Source organism: Pygocentrus nattereri, chromosome 23 (assembly GCF_015220715.1).
Source record: "Pygocentrus nattereri isolate fPygNat1 chromosome 23, fPygNat1.pri, whole genome shotgun sequence".
Taxonomy (NCBI): Eukaryota; Metazoa; Chordata; class Actinopteri; order Characiformes; family Serrasalmidae; genus Pygocentrus; species Pygocentrus nattereri.
In genome coordinates, this window is record NC_051233.1 from 13194309 (window position 1) to 13206834 (window position 12526).

General features: G+C 39.0%; 1 protein-coding gene across 6 annotated transcripts in view; it reads left to right on the forward strand.

Annotated features, from left to right (window-relative positions):
- camkk1a (calcium/calmodulin-dependent protein kinase kinase 1, alpha a) overlaps positions 1–12526 on the forward strand; it is a 145289-nt gene that overhangs the window by 20020 nt on the left and 112743 nt on the right. Inside the window, exon 2 of one of the 6 annotated variants that reach the window (XM_017701721.2) lies at positions 8577–8634. The exons of 4 other annotated variants lie outside the window; for them this stretch is intronic. The gene's annotated coding sequence lies outside the window, so the exon portion shown is untranslated. Of the gene's footprint in view, positions 1–4113; positions 4270–8576; positions 8635–12526 lie in introns of those variants that run through there. One more of the 6 variants, XM_017701723.2, reaches the window with a different exon arrangement.

The window sequence follows — 12526 nt, forward strand, 5'->3', positions numbered from 1 at the left end:
ATATATATATATATATATATATATATAATTATTATTATTATTATTATTATTATTATTATTATTTATTTATTTTTTTTTGTTAAGCTCATGATAAAACTAAATCTGTCAACTTCACTAAAAAAAAAAATCAAAAAGTTGTTTAAAAAGAGCAAAATTTAAATGTTATCTATATAGATAGATAGATAGATAGATAGATAGATAGATAGATAGATAACATTTAAATTTTGCTCTTTTTAAACAACTTTTTGATTTTTTTTTTTTAAGTGAAGTTGACAGATTTATTATATATATATATATATATATATATATATATATATATATATATATATATATATATATATATATATAAAATGATGATTGTACATTTTTAGCTTATAATTAATACCTTGAATGGAAATAGATCATAACATAATCCTTGTAAATATCTAATCTTTTTTTTCTTTTCTGTTGGACTGCAGTTTAAGCTAATTTGGTAGATCGTTCCATATAAATTTGTCTTGGACGACATTAACCTTCAAAATGAGGTGTCTTATATTCAATCAGCCATCTTATGGTATTTTTTTCATTCTGGATCCCCCCTCAAACCTTCTGTGAGAGGTTCTAGTAGCTTATGAATAAAACAGAATCCCACTGTGTGCTGTTTTTATGCTGCTTTCAATGCATTCACTAGAGCTGTCCAATCCAGACACTGAAACGAGGCCATTGGCGTCTGTCTCGTGCAGCATTAGGGATGGCAGTGAACAGTGAAACACAAACACTCTCACTCCAGAAGGGCGTTTCAATGCCCCTGAAGAGCTTTCATTTCAAGAGACGTGCTCAGAGGTGCTGCAAGGTATTGCAGTGAAACTACTGCTACTACTGCTTCCTGGACAATAAATTCTTAGCAGTCCCTACCGAATCCTTCTCCTGGTTCTGGGACAGTTGTGGAGAAAGAGAAAAGATTAAACTGCAGAAATTCCAGCTTGTGTGATTTTCCTCTTACACCATATGTAATTCATCCGTCAGGACGTGTTTGGTGAAGTTCGCTCCATATGAGCTAAAACTCTCTCAGAATCAAAGGCAGAAAACGGTCACCCCTCTTGTCACTGGGATGAGACCTTCGGGAGTAGTCTGTGATCATAACTGTACAGTAATCCATTGAAATTTTATTTCTAAGCTGTGTTGACCCCACACACCCCATCTCATCTCCAGGCCTTTTATTTTACTGTTCTGTATTAAAACATTAGGTTGTGAAAAGGCACAAAAACTTTTCACTGGGAAAAACTTATTTAAGGTGTATAATTGGGCCTTAAAACCATAAAACCTTAAAAACTGGTGCATGTTTTCAAAAGTACATTCACATTGTTTGTACCTTAATGATCGAAAAATATACCTGCACAGTAGCTTTATTTCTAACTGTGTACAACTAATAATTTACACTGCAAGCCTAAATCATCACATGCTTGCCCCAAACTGTGTTGTTGTCTTGACTTGCTTATTTGATACTGCATGACACACATTATATTATCTATAAAAATGAACAGAGGTACAGATAAGACTCCAGCTTCTGGATGACCTTAAGGTCTGTGCTGTTAGAGATGACTCTTTCTGTCAAATGTGATATGCAAATTTGCTGGAAAAAAATAAGGCCATTTTATTATCGCTGCACACTGGACTGAGACCTCAAAAATCCATATTAAGTGATGTGTGGCTTGAAATGTACACCAATAATCCTGCTTAGTTTGGAAGCTCCACTTACCCCTTGTGTTGAGTTAAAATGAAGAACTGACCCACAAAAATGGTTATAAATTACTTCCACCAATGTGTTTGTGTTTGTGTAGTGAAGATGTATCTGTGTGTACACAGTTCAAAAGCCTGCATCTCTGATGGTATGGGGTGGCATTGGTGCCTGTGGTGTGGGCAGCTTACACATCTGGAAAGGCTCCAGACCTTTCACCAATAAAAAAACATTTGGCGCATCATGAAACAAAAAATCCGGTAAAGAAGACCCAGGACTGTCAAGCAACTGGAATCAAGTGAGAATGGGACAACATTCCTCTGTCAAAACTCCAGCAGTTGGTCTCCTCACTTCCCAGACATTTACAGACTCTTGTGAAAGGAAGAGGGGATGCTAGACAATGATGGACACGTCCCTGTCCCAACTTTTCTGAGATACGTTGCTGCCATCAAGTTCTAAATAAGTGAATGTTTTTCATGAAATGGTAAAATGTCTCACTTTCAACGTCTGATATGTGTTCTATGTTTTACTGTGAATAAAATGTGGCTCTATAAGATTTGCAAATCACTGCATTCTGTTTTTATTTACATATGTTTACATTTTACACAGCATCCCAACTTTTTTGGAATTGGGGTTGTATTTTATTTCATTAATTGTTAGTATTAGGCAAATGTGTATTGCAATTCCAGCCATAGCTAAATCCATGTAGAATAACAGATTTTTATGACTGTTAAACATTAGCATTTAGGTACATTAGGTAGGTTTCCCTATCTAGATGATAAACATGTTGATGTTATTTGATCTGCTGTCTGTTTGCTCAGAGGGATCATCATAATAATACTGACCTTTATCAGCTTCCTTATTTCTACACTGACCGTTCTTTTATAGCCAACTGTTAGTGTTTCACAAATATAGTCACGTAAATTTAAGTTATCAAGAACATGCAGAAATCTCTGACAATTATGGCTGCACAGACGTTGTGTTGTGTCCAGTTGAGAATGACGGGCAACACATCATTTATGAACGTGTATCTATGTGTGGTGGCCTTTAGCCGGCTGCAGTAGTCTGTGCTTTATTCTTTGGCCTAAGCAGAATAGATTCTTTGACCAAAACATGAGGCACAAGCCCTACACTGCCTTCTAATAGAGCAGAGTTTAGACAGCTTAGAGTTCTTAAATATGAGATTGTATAATCTTAGAGAGAAACTAAAATGTTTTCCAATCTACTCTTTCAAATCTTAGGATGAACTGTGTTGTAAGTGGCTTACTCAAGCATAAGCTCTGCTCCTTTTTGAGGGTAGCATTATAAGGGTGGAATATTGGCTGATGTAGATGCCAACTGGCCTCTGGTGGAGACGCTGACTAGCTTTTGGTGGCTCCTCTAGCTTACCATGTGCTTCCATGCTTTTCTTGCGGTGGTGCTGCAGATTTACAGGCGGGAGGCTTGGCATGGTTCAACTTCATTCAGTCCCTCGCCACATTGGATACATTGGAAATTGTGGCCTCGAAATACATGTACCCTGACAGCACTGCGTGTTTTGGAATCATTAGAATGATTTAGAGATTACCCGCTGCTGTTGTTTTGGATTTGTTGTTGTTTTTGTCATTTTCCGCAGCAGTTCAGGAGAACAAAGTGGCAGATGGCTCTTGCATGAGGCCCGGCCCAGTTACCCGGTCAGCAAAGCTGTTGCTGAAGAGCACGCCGGCCAAAAAGGAGCTCTCCTGACGTGCTTGGGTTGTTCACTCCTGATTCGCTCAGCGAGACCGCCTGTCACGTACCAATTTGGTCCTTTGACCCCAATGTCTTGGATGCTTAGGCCAAGACAGAATGAAGTCAGTTTCTCTATTTTGGGCAGTGAAGAAGCTGTCTGACAAACGTTCCTTCTCTTCTCTGATCTTAATGGCATGACTCAGTTCTCGATTACTGAGGTGGAACAAGTGAATGTACGTGTGTCTCTTATGTCTTGATTTTGAGCCCACTGTCCTGCCCACTCACTGTCAATTCTCCAAATGTGATGACAAGATTAAAAAGTGAAACCTTAATAGTTTAGTGTTCTTTATGCAAGCGTTTTGTTGATAATTCACTTTCCTTGACTTTCATATTAGGGTCTTGATGTTGGACCTATTTTAAGTCTTCGCTGCCTGTGTGCGGAGGCAAGATGACACAGCGAGGGGGTGGGGGTGGGGGGCGTGTTTTGAAGAGTGCAAAGTTTCTTGCCAGATAATTAAGCTGATCTCCAGAGGGTTTGGAAATAAACAATCTTGAAGGCTGGATCATAATTTGCTTCTCAGCAGATGGCCCCCCCCCCCCAATGCAAACACATTTAGCGGGACGTTTTGAGCAAACATTCTCTTTGAGGGAAGCTGACAATTTTCTCCGCCGCTGCCCACTGCTCTAAACTTCGACATGGAGCTGCAGATGTGGTGGCCGGCTGTCCACTGCTGAGACTCCAGGGCCGCAGATGGTGTTGTTTTTCCCCCTGTTATCAACAGAAGGCTGGCAGTTGGGTTTGGAGAGAGAAAGACTGTTTGGAGTGAAGAAGACATTCGTTGGTAAATAACATGCAGATTTTTTTCCCATGTCGTTGGCCGATGTTTAGATGTTTAGCCGTGAAGTGTGTCTGTGGAGGCGCCAGACTGATCAGCCTTTAGAGCTTGGCTAAGCTGTAAAATGGCTGTTTGGGAAAGCCAAACTTGGTCGCAAGTTGGGAAGTCACAATTAGCAATCTCTAAAGCCTTGAGTGAAACTAACCACAGTAAGGCAGTAGTGACAGTTCGTTTGCTTTTTCCCACCATCCATCCTTGGAATTGGTGGGCAAGGCAGAAAGCACAATGCAAATGTTGCCAGTAGGGATGTATCATTCTGGAAATTTTGGACCAACTCAGACATTCAGTGTTTTTCATGTACATATCTGCTGATGCCAATACATAAGCATTTGTTAAATGTAGAAACTGGAACTAGATACACCTGGATTAACAATATAGAGAATTATCCCAGACTGTGCAAAGGTCAAAGATTGCCCTCAATTTCTTTAATTTAACAGACTTGCTTTTGCAAATTATTGCCGAAATATTTTGTCAACATCAGTCTTAGATGTTGGTTGCAAGAAATATCATAAATGTTCATTGTCATGTTGAGGTCTGGGCTCTGGGGTGGTCGGACTGTTGTTCTGAGAATATCTGCAGCTTCTTTGTTTGGTTTGGCTTTTTAACAGCTACACACGCTTTCAGATCCATAGCTTTGAGTTGTGATAGTTTTGGTGGTCTGTCACCGCCTGCTTTCTCTATATCACTTTCAGAGCCGCAAATGTGCCTGACTCAGCTCAGCAGCTGTTTGGCAAGACACTAATTTGTAGCAGGTTGTGGTCTAAAAGGAACCCGTTTTGCCACCCCAGGGTTACAAAAATGATCGAGTGCGTTTAAATGTACTCAGTAATCTGATTCATAATAATTGGATTTCTGCAGTTATCTAATTAGTAAAGTGGTCATGTAAACACCATACTCTGATCTAGAAATCTGATTAAGAAATCCAATACAGAGCTGTAATCAGGTTTCTCAGTGTGTGTAAACTCTTACTCTGATTTCTTTTGAATTTCTCAGTCTGCACATGCACAAGAACAGAGGCGGTACCGGCAGCGCTGTCACTAAATGGCAACACAACACCTTTGGAGCGGCGCTGAAACCAAACAAGAAAAAAATAAGGGTTCAAATATTTTTTATGTTCTGAATAATGTATGTTCATATAGTCAAGCAAAGTGGCACAATGTTAAAAAAATAAATAAGTAAAGCTGTGGCAGGAAGTTAGTTTCACGTTACAATTACGTCGTCTTCTGTGAGTTTATTGGCAGAAATGTGTATAATGTGAGTTTCACATTATATGATTATTAAGTACATGTAAATGGGTTGATCAGATGACTGACAAAATCATGTACAATCAATGCACTCAGTGATTAATTTTAGATGGCCTTGAGAACTATGAGAACATGGCTAAATCAGACATGAGAATGTTGGTAAACGTGTAGCGTTTAGCCTATTTTCTTATCCAGAGTCACATATAGTTAAGTTAACTTGCTCAAGGAGTTTTGGTTATAGCTGTAGTGTTCCGGCAATAGCGGATCCTCCAGTTATCTGTGTGTGGGCCTTTGGTGTGCATCATCTATTATGCTATGCATTTCAGTGGAAAGTTTAAAGCATAACTTCGTCTCCTCTGCAGACTAGTTTTTATGATGCAGACTCACATACACAGAATGTACTTAAACTTTCCCAGTGGGAATGTAGTCAGTTACACGTGTTTACATGCTTATTATTCTTCTACTTAATGGATTATTTACAGGTTAACCCACCTCGTTCGATCGGATTAAAAGTCTCTTCCAAATGGCCTCAGTGAGACCAGTCTACTCTGATATAGGTGTATATGGACATATTTTCCATTTCAGTTGAGCAGTCTATTGGATTATTAATGGCTTATCATGGCTACTGACTACACATACACCAAGATGGTTGTTGTAGTTTGGGCCGATAACCATTCTAGATGCACAATGATATTGCAGTCACGTCTATATTGATGATCAACTGATGACAGATGCTTAGATCTGGCTGATATTTTAAACGGACATAACCAACTATGTATTTGTTTCACTTTGGAAAAGAAGAATGTTTAGGTGATGCTGGGTTACTGTAGCAAAATATCTGTATTTCATTCATTTTACTGCATTTGTGTCTTTTAAGACTTAAGAACTATTTCTTTGTGATGCTAATCTAGGTGGATTTAGTTCCAGTTTCCACGCTTTATAGATGTTTATGTATTGCCATTGGTATCAGCATCAGACGATTTGTACATTGAAAAATATTTAATTTTAGCTTTAGCCCACAATTCCTGTATTGCTGCTTCCCAAATAACACATTTTTACTGTTGTTACCAGTATATCATGCCCACTATGGTTTTTAACTCCCTAATGCTACTGCACTGCCTCTAAGCTGCAGCCTCTCTAAATCAATACGAATATCATTCAGAGGCCTCTGAATTTGGCCTTTTTTAAATTAAGGCAAGAGAGCGGCAGTTTATAGACTCTGTCTGGGCTCAGTTTGAACTTTTATATGGAGTTATTGAGCTGACTGTTTTACCGATGAAATCACTTGGAGAATTTGTAATAATCTGCTCCCACATCATATTCAGTATGTTGGTGCAACTGCAAATCATCCTTTCAATGTGATGCAAATGAGACCTCTAGCTAGGTTTATGTAAGCACTCTCAGTAGCATATCTAGTAATAGGCCTGTGAAAGACGTTCTCATACCTGAAGAAGAATTCGGCTGCTATACTGACTGAAGTTCTTCATTAGGTATGCGTTTTTTTATAATGAACAGAGTAAACCACTCTAGCATTAGGCCATTTAGCTAAATAGCTGAGGCCTGGATGTTTCCTGATGTTGTGACATTTCAAATGTGAAAGTGAAAAAGCAGACGTCCCTCAGTCACCTCCCTCTGTCCAGTCTGTTGCATCAGGTGTAGTCAACTTGAGGCAGTGACCACTCTTTTCAGGTTAGCCTTAGCCTAACATGGACACCGGACTGATAACCATGCTTTGTTTCCTTTTGTACCGCCTGAGAAGCTGCCTTGCTTGATCAGCTGCGTCAAGCCATGTTGTGCAGTTGTGAGCAGCTGGTACCGACCCTGTAAACAAGTGTAATATTTTCCAGACTCCAGCAGTATCTGAGGCTCAGAGGCACGAGTATATGGGACGCACATATAGGACAAGTGACTAGAGAAATATGACAAAGTTGAAGTTGGTTTCTTATTTATATTTTTTGATGTACATATCTGCTGATGCCAATGCATAAGCGGTTATTAAATGTAGAAACTGGCGGTTACATTCTGGCACATTTACAGCCCTTTGGAAATTTAAGACACAAATCAACGAGGCCTGTTTGGTTAGAGTTAGATAGGTTTATCAACATGTTGTTAAGCTTTCTTTTCACTGTTTTGTACAATATAATTCATTAACTTTTTTGTTAAAAAATGTCAAGGGACATTCCAGAATAATAACTGCTGACCTAAAAATACAGGTTGACTTAAGCATCTGAAACAAGAAAACAAGTTGACCAGCCTCTTCATTAAGTACACCAAGCTCTTACCTAGATCACTGTCCAGTTTATCAGCTCAACTTACCATATAGGTGCAGACTATAGTTCATCTATTTCTCCACATAGTTTGTTTAGTCCTCTTTCACCCTGTTCTTCAGTGGTGAGGGTGACATGGATGAAGTCTTGAGTATTGTGATGTTGTATTTTTCATCCCTAATATAATACATTATCCTGCTGTGTGTGTGTGCGTGTGTGTGTGTGTCTGTGTGTGCGTGCGTGTGCATGCGTGCGTGTGTGTTTTGACTTGTATGTGCAGTAGTGGTACACTTATGTAATACACAGTTGTGTGTTGTATAATTCATGTTCCACACGGGCATATAATGTGACTCTGCTCAGAATACCTTTATAAATGTAAGACAAATTGAGGAGAGGACATAATAAATTGAAAATGACCCTGAAAGGGGGCTTTTCAACCATAACATGTCAGTTGCCAGCACATTATGTGTAGGAGTCCTTTAACTAGGCCTGTCGCCATTGTGCTGTCATCACCGTGAATTTTAGCAGACTATTTACTGCCATGTACATAATTGAGATTAACACCAACGCCTTTCATTTTATTTCAAACATGAACGTCAAGTGGCCAAATTGACTGATTTGCTGTTTCCCTAAGACCCATGTTGTGTCTCAATAAATGCTTTTTTGCTTGTTTGTTTTACTTGGTTACATGTGTTTGCCTCAACCTAACTGATAAAAATGTACACAATTCTGTTTGTTGCAGTGTAAACATATTGGGACAACTGTGGAAAATAATTGCTGTCAGCTGAAAACGACACTAGGTGAGATTTTTCTGTTAAAATAAAAGAGGTAACATTACAGAGTCTGAGTGTTCGCTGCTGTGCATCACCCTGTAAAGCCTGAAATAATCATTTAAAAGTCAGAGGTGTCGGGTCTGATGTAGGAAGGTTTTTTCAGCCTATCTCATACATCTTGTATATATTAATGTCACACACCTCACAAAAAGAAGGTCTGGCTTGAGATTTAGATCAATTTTAAAACCAAAATGAACATTTATACTGATAAAGATATGATGATTCACTCATATTCTCAGCACACACGTCATTCACATCATTCTCTTTGAAAACTCTCGCTTGCAATCAAATTTAACTTCTCTGGGAAGGGGTCTGAAACACAACCCATGTTACATAATATTCTGCAGTTACACATTTCCACCGGAGAGGTCTCCAAATCCCTGAAGCTTACTTAGTGTAGCATTGAATTATTGCAGTTATCATTTACGTAATAACTGTGACACAGGGACAGTGAAATCGGCACTAAAGTGAGAATTGTATTTCAGTAGGATTTCAAATGCAGTAAAATGAATAAAAGCCTGATATTTTTTAGTGCGGCAGCACATCAACTAAACAGCCTCTGCTCTTCTGATAATCATGTCAGTTTAAAAGATCTGAAAAATATTAAATAGAACAATTTTATGATCATGGTAAATTCCCTCACAGTATGTCCCAGTTTTAGCACTATGTGGATATCCTCACTGCTTAAACATTTTCCAATTGTATGTTTAATTGCAAAGCAACTATGTTCAGCCCTCTTTATTTTGATTTAATGTAGGTCTGTATCTAAAATGTCTGAGTTTTATTTTTTGTTTTTTTACTTTGCTATTACTTTGTCTGTTCCAACTTTACTAATGTCAGAAATATTCATATATAGTGTGACATCATGTACTGTGAAAAAAACTCCTCAAAGTATCATGACATTACATTTTTGCCACAACCATCAGCTCAACTTGGCCACATGCTCAAGTGCCTCAGACCTCTGAGTAATACATGCAAGACTGAGCACTCTCATTGGCACAGCTGGACACCAATCACACTTTTAGTCTTCCAGCTGTAGATTCTGTTTAACTGAATCCATCATCCTTTATTGGCCTTGTACTGTCAGCTTTAGACTGAGACGTATCAGGGGAAATGTCATTGACATTGACCAAGTATACAAACTAGTGTAATGAAGGATCAAGGCTGTTTCATGAGTCCTGGAGGAGAATTCCCATGCCTTCTTCCCAGCTGTCAGTGGTTGGTCGTGACTGATGTATTATGACAGTTTTTTAACCTGGCTTGGCTCTCGGCTCTTGTTAAAGAGTATGCCAGATGTTGGCAGTGTGTAAATCAGGCATCATCAAACTGATTTAATTAGGTAATTAGAAATGGGTTATTAAAGCAGTCCCTGGCCAATCTATTGGAGCTGGTCTGCTTTGGTTGGCATCAAGAACAGGAAAGAGTAGCAGAGAAGCCTCAGAATCCCCCCCAGAGGAAATATTCTACCAAGTAGTTACCCCTGTATTTTTGATTGAATATTTTGTCTTTCATCAGAATGTGGTGTCTTATGCCCTCCTCTGAAACAGTGTGTGATCTTTGATTACAACACTGTCCACCGGTGGGTGGGGAAAATAACGTTAATAACCCATAACTGCATGTTTCACCCCAACCCACCCATAACCCCCACCTTTTATTGAGCCAAAATGCTCAACTATCACTAATGTGTCAGGGGACGAAAGGTAAATATGTTGTGATTTGCGTTTCATGCTCACTTTCTGGAGTTCTGCAAGGGCTCTTTCGTAAAAGCCCTAGATCCATGACCACGCCAAGACCCATTTCCATGCTTTGTGTGCCAGTCTTATTATGCTGCAGTTGCCTTTACAAGCTTCTGGTGGTGGTGGTGTTGGTGGTTGTTGCTGTCGTCATTATTATTATTATTATTATTATTATTACAAACCTTAATTCCAAAAAGTTGAAATGCAAATAAAAACAGAAAGTGTTGGTTTATGACTCCACTTTGACCTGTAATTGAACAAAAACAGTGCAAAGACAGGCTATTTCATGTTTTATCTTATCAACTTCGTTGTTATTGATTAAACAAATGATGCAGTCATGCTTGGGTATGAAAGGAGCATCCAGGAAAGGCTGAGTCCTTCATGAGTAAGGGTGGGTCGAGGCTCGCCAAAACATGCATTAGCAACTGTTTGAGAACAGCGCAAGAAGTGATTGCAAGGGTTTTTCTAAGTATTTAAACCTTTAAGGTACATAATATCATCTCAGGATTAAAGGATTCCAAAGAAATATCTGTCCATGAAGGAAAAGGCCATGACTGAATGCCCATGACCTTTGACTCCTTTGCACCCTCATACAGCACTGTATTAAAAACCAGCATGCTTCTGTGTTGTATATCATAGTGTGGACTCAAGAACACATTGACACATTGTTGTGAGTAAACACTGTCTGTCAGTGTGTCCACAAATGCAGGTTAAGACTATACTGTGCGTGGTGATCGCCATTTTTCAGCAGCATCCAGAAATGCTGCTGACTTCTCTGGGCTCGAGCTTATCTGAAATGGGCTGATGCAAGGTGCAAACATGTTTTGTGGTCTGATGAGTCTATAAAAGCCATCTTTTGCCAGGATGTCCATGCTTATTTCGAGGAGATCGTACCATACCACATTCTCCATGTGTTACAACAGCATGGTTGCCAAATCAGAGTGTGGGTCCTAAAATGGCCTGCCTGCAGTCCAGAACTGTCTCACATTTAAATTGTGTCTTATTAAGCTCAAAATACAGCAAAGGCCCTGAACAGTTGCACAGCTGAAGACTTGTATAACCAAAAAAAAAAATGGCAAAAGGAAAAATAGACTTTCAAACCTGGATTAGTTTCGGTCTTCAGTCCCCAAATGATTATTAAGTGATATTACACAAAATGTTGTGTTTTGTATCATGTTCAGTTTAATACAGGTCAAACAGAGACAGACCACTGCTGTTTTATTAGCATTTCACATAGCAACCCAAAAAAGCACAGTTCTGATTTCTTTTTATCAGCCTTATTCTAATCAAGTACATTTTCAGAACTTTTTATGAGTCAAACTTGCTATATAAACCACACTGTTTTCTCTTTTCTTGGCTGAAATGGCATTTAATTTTTATTCCATTTTATATTAGTTGCCTGTTTAAAAAGCATGAATCAAGTAAAATGCTGCACTGAAATGAAGTGCTGACTGGCTATTCAGCACAGATACAGCACGAGTGGAGTTTATTTACATCACGTTACTTTCCTCATTAAATCGCACACAGATGTGTTTAAAACTTTTGTGTATGACCTTTGTATGCGACATTCCTTTTAAACTGGCTTTATACTGTACATCGTTCTGCTGTTATAATAGACACTATAGAACATTTTTGCGGACGTTAGAAGACCTTTATTAAACTTGACGTCAGTAAAATGGTAAAATAGGCCATTTCCGTGGAAGTGGATTTGTGGAAGCTCACTAGCTTGCTCGCTCTGGCCTTCACTGATATTTCATCCCATTTTTATGTCTACTGCAAAACCTGTTTTTCAGACTAGCATCATCCAGTCGAGGCCCACCCTCAGTGCTCTGTGTGGCTGCACTAATCTTCATCTAGAAGCTGTAGTATCATATTCCACAATGACCTTTAACCACCGGCAGAGCAGAGTAGCAGTCTCACTGCAGAGATGGTGTTATACTGCCTGGGTTTACTGCATGCTCTTGCTATTCAGTGTGGCCTGTTCTGAATAGCCTAGAGAAGATAAGAGGGGGCTTGACTGTGAAATTTCCCATGTACTTTGCCCAAGATTGGCTTCATCTGATTGCCAGACCTCTTGGTGTTGTTGCTGTTCTTATTGTTGCTGTTGCTGCTATTTGTTGTTT